This window comes from Lynx canadensis, chromosome D1 (genome assembly GCF_007474595.2).
Source record: "Lynx canadensis isolate LIC74 chromosome D1, mLynCan4.pri.v2, whole genome shotgun sequence".
Taxonomy (NCBI): domain Eukaryota; kingdom Metazoa; phylum Chordata; class Mammalia; order Carnivora; family Felidae; genus Lynx; species Lynx canadensis.
Genome location: NC_044312.2, coordinates 48,030,335 through 48,038,845, shown reverse-complemented (window position 1 = coordinate 48,038,845; position 8,511 = coordinate 48,030,335).

The window sequence follows — 8,511 nt, the reverse complement described above, 5'->3', positions numbered from 1 at the left end:
ATAACACAAAGCTGTGGCCTCTCTCCTTCTCCAATCACCTCTCCCCTAAACTAACCACAATTGAGCTTTCAACCTACTGACTCTACTGAAATTACCAAATCTGTGTTTGTTTTTGTTTGGTTGTTTGTTTTTTTCCTCAATTAAAAATATCCTGTTCTAGGCCATCTCCCTGGTTGGTTTATCTTGATGCCCCACATGCCTAGCACAAAGTAGGGACACAGTACCCAATATATATATTATATTTACTGAGTAAATAAATGAATCATCAGTAACATTAGTTCCCTTATCTTTGGAATTCTCTCCTTTTTTTGCTATAGTACTAAATCTCGGTCTTTACCAGATTTTGACTCTCTGCCTCTCACAGTGGAGATTTTCAACTTTGTTTCTCTCTGCATGCTCCCCATTCTCATGGCATTTACAGTGGTTGACTATAAAATTGGTAGTTTCAGCTTGACTCTCATTTTCTCACTGCTGCATTTCAACTGGTTGGTCTTCATAAACCATGTGGATAGCTGTCACCCCAAACTTAATGTATAAATGCAAATAAAATCAAATTCCTCCTCCCCAACTCCTAATTTTCCATTTGACATTAATATAATTATCCCAAAATTCCAGGCATAAAACTTTTAAATGTCCTTTGACTCTTCCCTTGCTTACCTTCTCCATTAATTAATCACTAAATCTTGATAATCCCCCTCAAGTATTTCCTTCCCCTCTGCCTCCAGCTGTCCCCACCCTACTACCCACAGCCATTCTTGACCTTTCTAATTCTAATTCATCTTCTCTAAATAATACTTCCTCAGTGAAACCTTCCAGTGACCTTTCAGTTTAAATCATGTCTTTCATCATTTCCTATCATGTCAGCTTCTTTTTGACTCTTATTGTACATGTATTTGTTTAGTCATCTGACTATAAACTCCATGAAGGAGAGACAATCTCTATTTTCTTTACCATTGCCTTTTTTTTGCAGAGCCTCACCAGCATCTGGCAAAAAAAAAAAAAAAAATCTATACATGTTAAATACGAAATGAATTAGTATTTATTGAGATCATTTTCCCCAAAGGAAGATTCCAAGCCTGTTTTCATTTGGTCCTAGTATCACTGAAGCAGAGATGTTTACACTATGCTTCTAGACTTTCACAAAAAACACTCAAACCACACACAAAAATAAATTCAAAATGGATTAAAGACCTAAATGTGAGATCTGAAACCATAAAAATCCTAAAGGAGAACACAGGCAGTAACCTCTCTGACATTGGCCATAGCAAATTTTTTCTAGATATGTCTCCTGAATCAAGGGAAACAAAAACAAAAATAAACTATTAGGACTTGATCAAAATCAAAAGCTTCAGAAAGCCTGGGTGGCTCAGTTGGTTAAGCATCTGACTTCTGCTCACTTCATGAACTCACAGTTTTTGAGTTCAAGTCTCATGTGGGACTCTGTGCTGATACCTCAGAGCCTGGAGCCTGCTTCAGATTCTGTGTCTCCCTCTCTGTTCTTCCCCACTTGCACTCTATCTCTCTCCCTCTCTCTCTCAAAAATAAAGATTTAAAACAAAATACTTTTAAAAAGCTTCTGCACAATCAGTAATCAATAAACCCTGATAGTTAATATCTGAAATATATAAAGAACCTGTAAAACTCAACACCAAAAAATGAACAATCCAATTAAAAAAAGAAGATTTGTACATTTTTTTCCAAAAAAAAAAGATATACAGATGACCAACAGACTCATGAAAAGATGCTTAGCATCAGTCATCAGGGAAATACAAATCAAAATTACAATGAGGTATCACTTCACACCTGTAGAATGGCTAAAATGAACAACACAAGAAACAACAGGTATTGGCAAGGACTTGAAGACAGGGGAACCCTCTTGTACTTTTGGTGGGAATTCAAACTAGTGCAGCCACTTTGGAAAACAGTATGGAGTTGCCTCAAAAAGCTAAAAATAGAACTACTCTACGATCCAGCAAATGCACTACTAAGTATTTACCCAAAGAATACAAAAATACTAATTCAAAGGGTTACATGCACCCCGATGTTCATAGCAGCATTATCTACGATAGCCAAATTATGGAAACAGCCAAAGTGTTCACTAACTGATGAATAGATAAGGAAGATGTGGTATACATACATACATACAATGGAATATTTAGCCATCAAAAAGAATGAAATCGACATTTGCAAAGACATGGATAGAGCTAGAGAGTATAATGCTAAATGAAATAAGTCAGAGAAAGGCAAATACCACATGATCCCATTTCATATGTGGAAATTAAGAAACAAAACAAATGAGCAAAGGGAGAAAAAAGAGAAGAAAGAGAGGGAGGGGGAAACCTAGAAATGGATTTTTTTAAAGTTTATTTTGTTTTAGAGAGAGCATGCATGAGCATGAGTTGGGGAGGAGACAGAATCTTAAGTAGGCTCTACTCAGTCAGCAGGTGCCAGATGCAGGACTCCATCCCAGGAACCGTGGGATCATGACCTGAGCCCAAATCAAAAGTCGGATGCTGAACCAACTGAGGTACCCAAGTGCCCCAAGAAACAAACTCTTAACTATAGAGAACAAACCGATGGTTACCAGAGGGGAGGTCAGTGGGACGATGGGTGAAATAAGTGACTGGGATTCAGGAGGGCACTTACGATGAGCACCAGGTGATGTATGGAAGCACTGAATCACTATATTGTAGACCTGAAACTAATATTGCACTGCATGTTAACTGGAATTTAAATAAAACGTTAAAAAATAATAAAAATGTTTACACACTGCAAAGGGGTTTACTTTCTTTGAGAAAAAAGTACTTGAGCATAACATGTCATTTCCTTATTGTACCAGATGAATGAGATATTCCTCTGCTTAGATTAATTGAGTCATCATTTAAAATGAATGTGCCATCATTACAAGACTGTAAGGTGCCACAGTCCACATGAATCACAGTTTCAATTGTGTGCACTGTAGTAGCTTACTCAATTTCTCTGAAGAAAACCCCGAGACCCTGACTTGTTCTCAATCATACATCTTTCTTCCTTCAGACTGGATCTGAACAAAACCACAAGAAATTGAAGAAGGTGGTTTTCACCCAAATAGGCTGTGGGCACTGAAGCAAATGGTTCAGCAAATGAAGGAAGCAAATATTTACTATTCAAATGTGCAAGGGTTAAGCAGTTCTCAACCCCAAATGCTTGTCCTCTGAGATAAACAAAGCTCAATTCTATAAAATGCCCCACCCTAAATTCCACTTTTGTCAACACATTAACATATAATTGGATACTTAGGTCTCAAGAGCTGGGGTTAGAGGAAAAACTGATTTTGGCATATAAATGATGATAACATAAGCAAATTAGCCAAGTCTTCAACTTTGATGATATTCTCAGCTACAATGTTAAGAAAATGAAAAGAGCTTTTTGGGCTAGGAAGATCCATTAAGAGATTTTTAAAAAAAGCTAGTTAAAAAAAAATAGTATTGCAAATGTTCAGTTATACAAGATTTTTATATAATCGTTTATTTATTTATTTTGGTGGACTCTATTCCCCAGAATAGCACATTACCACATTGCTTTCTCCTCTGGTAACAATGATAGCAGCCAATATTTCTTAGTATATACCATACTATGTGCTTATATATTTAATTTACAATCTCTTTTAATCCAATATGTGTTTTCATAAACCACTAGTATTTCCATTTTGCATTTGAAACTAATCTTCAGGAATTTAAGTATCTTGCCTATTTCCCTACTACTAGTACATGTTAGGAGTTGAGTTTTCAGTCCAAATTTTTTGAACTCGTAAAGTCACATCTTCACCATTACAAAATTATCTTCACTGGTATCAGTTAAGTCATGAGGTGTCTAGATTCAGGCCCTGCAAAGTTCTTAAAAAGAAAAAAAAAAAAAAACACATTCACTCGAAATTGTAGTTTCAAAGTCAGACCTGGGCTTAAAGGCTACCTTTGCCCATTACCTTCTATGAACCTGCGGAATGTTATTTATTTTCTTCTAATTCCTCACTGATAAACACAGTAATGCCTTCATTTACTCAAAAAAGATTAATGGGTACCTACTCTGCCAGGTATCATGCTGGGCAGTAGGGGTAGAGTGATACAAAAAAGAGAGTTCTAGCCCTCAGAGAGTACACAAGTTAGATTTTCTACATTTAGTCTAGAATTGTAATAATTGAAAAGTATGAAACATTTTGATATTCAAATGGCTTAACCACTACTGACCAGAGCTCTTCCTAATTAATTCATTTTCTTACATTCACAAAAATCTCTCATTTTCCTCTTCTTGGTTGGATCTTCTACACAAAAGCCCTGAATAACCTGAACCTATAGGTAATGACTGGTTTATTCATTTACATGTACATTTGTTTAAGTAGGCACATGAGCATACACACATATGCACATACTCACTTCTAGAATGGATTTGAAGTGGCCTGTTAGTTAATTTAAGAACTTCTTAGCTGGTTGCTCTTAGCAACAGTTTTTAGCAGTTGTGCCTAGTTAGCCAGAACAATTTATAAAGGGAATGAAGCATTCAAATTAGCTAACAAATGGCAAATAAACTAGCTTTAACTGGACTTAATTCAGAAGGACTTACACAGGGATTGATAACTCTAGCTGGAATGGAGGAAATGGTGGTACTGAGAAGGACCCCACACAGACGGGAATTTTCCAGTGATCTCCTTTCCTAGGGCACCAAGGCTGCCAGGTTTCTGTGGCAGCACTCGAGCCAGACCTCATCCTGTAGAGTGCATGACCAGCTCTTCTTAACAGTCCTAATATAAATCATCCAACTCTACTAAAGACACTGGACAATACCTGGATTCTGAGGCTGTCAGAGAGATGAAAGCTGGTGTCAGTTTATAAGCAATAAAAGCAAAACAAATCCCTTCCAGCTATTAGAAAACCACAAATTATTTTAAGATGACTTTAATCTCACAAAATATAGGTTACTATGGGATGTTGTTTATAATCATTCATTTTTCTATTCATTCCTTCATCACATATTATCAACAGACTTTTAGATGTCAGTGTTGAGGGATTTATTTATTCATTCAACATATATTTACTGAATACCTCATTTTTCCCTTTGCTCTCCTTAAGTGAAGCTCAGTGGAAATTATATGCAGCTAAAAATATCCTAAAAATAAAGTATAATGGGTGTCATTATAGGAGAGGCAAGAGAAGCTTTAACAAAACTAGGACAAGTCTTTCTTTTTTGAAATTAACACTAGGTCTCACTTGCCTAAATAATTAAACATAAAGATTACATAAACCATTCATTCAACAAATGTATATTGAGCCCATAGTAGGTTGCAAGCACTATACTAGTAGCTAAGTGCTCAAAATGTCAAGTCCCAGGCTCTGACACCTCCTTGTATTTATACCCTTGTGACAATTCAGTTCAATATGACAGAAAAATGTCCACAACTCCATGGAAGCAGAGGGGTGATGTGGTGGCCAGGAATATCTTCCATAAGGAGATAACACAAAATGAGCCCTGAAGGATAAGCCAGCATTAGCCATATTATTCCAATTTCTTTGATCTCCTCCCTCCTTGGAAAGAGCCCTTACCTTGTAAGGCCCTGGGCAAGCACAGAAGGAATAAATACTTAATTTGTTTTCTAAATAAACTAGTAGTGTTTTTACTGGGTAGGTAAGTTGAATGTTTATATGCAATCATTAAATAACGGTACAAGGTCCTAGATGATTCATAGCTAAAAGCAGCTATACAGAGAGTATATTTGATAGAGTAGGCAGATAGCTAGGTAAGAGCAGGGAACAGGTGTTTTCATATTGATAAAAAGGGCAGAAAGTGAGTTCCAAATAGCTGGAAAAGACCCCAGGAGATATGAATCATTCTTCCCCATAACCACTGCCCTACAGTAACCTATAGCTTCATTATAATACATTTACAGTGTGATTTTGAACCTCCCTCTCCTCACAGAGGGAAGGCTGTCCTGACAGTTCCAACAAGAACCATATAGGGCCAAGAACCCCACCTCCCTGGTTGTAGGAGGAGTCCCATAGTTGATTGGAAGCAACCTCAGTCAGAGACCACAGGTAGCTAAGAACCCAGAATGGGCAACAGCACACACTGCTAACACACTGAGGGCTCTGAACAGCCAGACTGTATGCAAGGCAAGGACTTCAAACTGTTCAATACATTGGGGTTATTCATTTAAAAGTAAGCATCTGTAGACATACCACATGAACCATGTCCTTAATATTGTCTGAGTGGCACACTGAAACACTTTGAAAGATGCACCACAACTTAACTCGAAATTAGATTAAATGGACTGAGTCAATGATAGGAAATATAGGATCTTCCAAACTATCACCATCTGTGAAGCACAGCATTGACAGTAATACTCTGTGACTGAAGAAACTCATTTTGGCAGATCTGTCTCTCCAGAGAGGGAGTAATCTTGATATATACCTAGTTTTTGTTGTTGTTGTTGTTGTTGTTGTTTTAATCTAATCTTCTGTAAATCTACTTAAGTCCACTCATGATCTCCTTTTTTATGTGTGAAAGAAGAGCTCCCACACATGTACAAGAGCACACAAGCAGGGAAGGGCAAAAGCAGAGGGAAATAGCATCCTAAACAGGCTTCACTCCCAGGGTAGAGACTGTGGGGCTGGATCTAGCAACCTCGAGCTCAGGACCTGAGTGGAAATCAAGCATTGAAAGCTTAACCAACTGAGCCACCCTGGTGCCCCCATTCATTATCTCTTAAATTGCTAAAAATTTTGTGATAAATTAAAGCTGTTGCAGTTTTCCTAAGTTGTTGCAGAGAGAAATAAGTGAAATAAAACATCATCAATTAAATGTAAAGAGAACATGTTAACCAATGATTGCAAAAGAAATCTGGAATTTGCCAGATAGAGCTCTTCTCTAAAGATGTATAAAAAGAAGACTTACATGTCAATGCCAAATGCATATTCAAAAATGCACAACATCTACCTGTGTTAGAGTGAAATAATACATTTGGGGCTGTCTTTTTCAGTCAGAAAATTTAGAACTTATCTTTCTCAATCCATATGAATGGAAAAATATGCACGTGGGTCTAGTAATGTCCAAAAAATGGCTAATTCTACATAGGTAGAGTTACACAAGCAAGCACCAAGATTTTATTTTTGTTGGTAGAAAGCTGGTTCATCTGAAATCAATTATATAAGCAATTTTTCTCTGCTTCCCTAGAACTCAGAATATCTACTACCTAGACCATCTTCACAAAAAAATACAGATTTTCATTTTTCAAAGATACATTTTGGTCCACATATTCCTGTGGCAGAGGTAGCTGGGCTTTGGGACATGCAAATTCTTGAATTTCTTGGCTCAACATTAAATGTATAAATCACCCATAATGGAGCTGTATACAAAATTGATTTGACTGGAGGTAAGAAGGCAGTATCCAGGTCCTGGACTCCTAAAGTTAGATACAAAAGAATCAAAGAGAAAGTCTGAAGTACCTTCAACTGGCCTAACTGCATGCTCTCACTTCTATGGGTTTCAGGAACACAAAACACATCATATTTCTAGGCTAGGGGCTGTCTGCAACAGGTTAGAAGCCATAGGGAAGAAGAGACCAGTATCTTGAATTCATGCAATTTCACTTCTGTCCTTACCATCTGAAATGTTTAGCTGTCTTCACTGCACAGGTGCAATTTGATTTTATTTGGTACACATCCACTGAGCTTCCGCACCATGCCCCCTCAGCCCTTCCAAATTCAATATAGGTAACACATACTCATTTGATCACATAAATGAGTGTTATGGGGCAAGTACTAGCTCTGCCCTCTGTTCTTGGCAGGATCCCAGAAATATCTTGGTTGAATGTTTTGGAAGCATAGGTCAGTCCCTAGTAAGTGCTTAAAGAAGGACAAACAAGGGAAAAAGAGACTTTCTCTGGCCTTAGAGTCAGAAAACTAAACTTCAACTGCAGTGCCTCTATTACATGCCTTGTGACTTTAAACAAGTCATAGCATTAGTTAGGAAGTTTGAGCAGAAAAGAGACTTAAAAGAATATCCTATCTACACTCAACTAGTTATTTGATTAATAATATAATGGAGAAAAAGTGTTCTAGCCTGATATTTGAACATCCATAGTGAAGAGAATTTTAAACTCAATGTGCTTCAGTTTCTATAAAATCTATAAAATATCTACTTTGCAGAGCTGTTGAGGTACAAAAGATAACTAATGTCAGAATGCTGTCCATAATATGAGTAAGATAAAGAATAAAGGTTCTTTCTAAATAGGCAGATAACACCATTACAAAGAGGTAAGCCTTGAATACAGCAGGCAAATACACAAACCCATTCCCAGCCTCTTAAACCCTCTGACCACCTTCATCTGAGAACCTTATTGAAATTCATTTTACTATTTTACAGAAAGAATAAAAGTACAGTTTACATGGCCCTGGTTACCCATTTCCTTACAGTTATTTTTTTTTCCTTGAAAACTTTTCAAGATAAAAATTCAAAACCCCAGAGCTCTGGAGGATGCCT